The sequence below is a fragment of the Drosophila navojoa genome, chromosome 5, assembly GCF_054131105.1.
Source record: "Drosophila navojoa isolate 15081-1374.11 chromosome 5, UAZ_NAV_1.0, whole genome shotgun sequence".
NCBI lineage: Eukaryota > Metazoa > Arthropoda > Insecta > Diptera > Drosophilidae > Drosophila > Drosophila navojoa.
In genome coordinates, this window is record NC_142893.1 from 27,045,467 (window position 1) to 27,046,427 (window position 961).

Sequence of the window (961 nt, forward strand, 5' to 3'; positions counted from 1 at the left end):
CAGTCTAAATGTAGTGGGAATTTTCAATTAACTATAAAAGGTGAGTAATAGTGCTTAAAATTGTAATTTGTTTATACTATTTACAGCTAATTATTACTTATTTAATGGTAAGTTTTCGTTTCATTAATATTCATATAAATTCATTATGTAGCAATATTTGTGCAAAAATATCACAAGTGCTATCACATATGTGGCTTCAGTTGCAATCATACTAATATTATTTTTAATTTGATTTAATATAGTTTATAGTTGGTTAAGAGATATTAAATTTGAATTCTAATAAGTTTTTCTTTTCATTTTCGATTTCAGAACTATCGCAAACAACAATCGCGAGGAGAGGTTGCGCAGCCCTGGTATGCATATCGATATGCATACATCGATGCATATGTTTAGAAAACATGTGGAAAAGGCAGAGTGGCAATAATTGCAAAATTTGCAACTGAAAGAGGTAAGTATGGATTCTAATAAGAATACTGAAATAATTATTAATAATTTGATATTAATTCATAGGTTGTACATGCGTTTCAGCAGTTTCTCCAGTGTGCAGATTGTAGTGCGTTGAGCAGGCCGAAGCAGCGAGTGACGCAAAGTGGCTGCTAGGTAAGTTAAATATGCAAATATATATAAATGTGTTTATACTTATTGTTTTTCTGTTTTTAATTGCAGGGAATCGTCCAGTGGGCCGAGAGGAAGCAGCCAAGAAGACTCCGCATCCCAATTTACACGCAGCGCCGCCAGTTTAGTTAAGTTGTTTGTGTAGTTTAAGCCGGTGCGTTGCAGTGTTGTTTTGTTAATGATGTTTTGTTTTTATTTGCAGGGCATCATCCAGTAGAACGAGAGGCGGCAGCAGAGAAGACTCCAACATCCCGCCAGCTCAGTTTAATTGTTTGTGTGGCTAAGCCAGTTTCGTTTAATTGATTGTGTGTAGCTTAAGCCAGTGCATTGTTGAGTTGTTTTGTTG

General features: G+C 35.1%; 1 long non-coding RNA gene across 1 annotated transcript; it reads left to right on the forward strand.

Annotated features, from left to right (window-relative positions):
* Window positions 1–311: 311 nt before the first annotated feature.
* LOC149091292 (uncharacterized) lies at window positions 312–955 on the forward strand. Its single transcript, XR_016197155.1, has 3 exons — window positions 312–448; window positions 511–600; window positions 667–955. It is a non-coding gene; the product is annotated as an uncharacterized LOC149091292 (long non-coding RNA).
* Window positions 956–961: the final 6 nt, after the last annotated feature.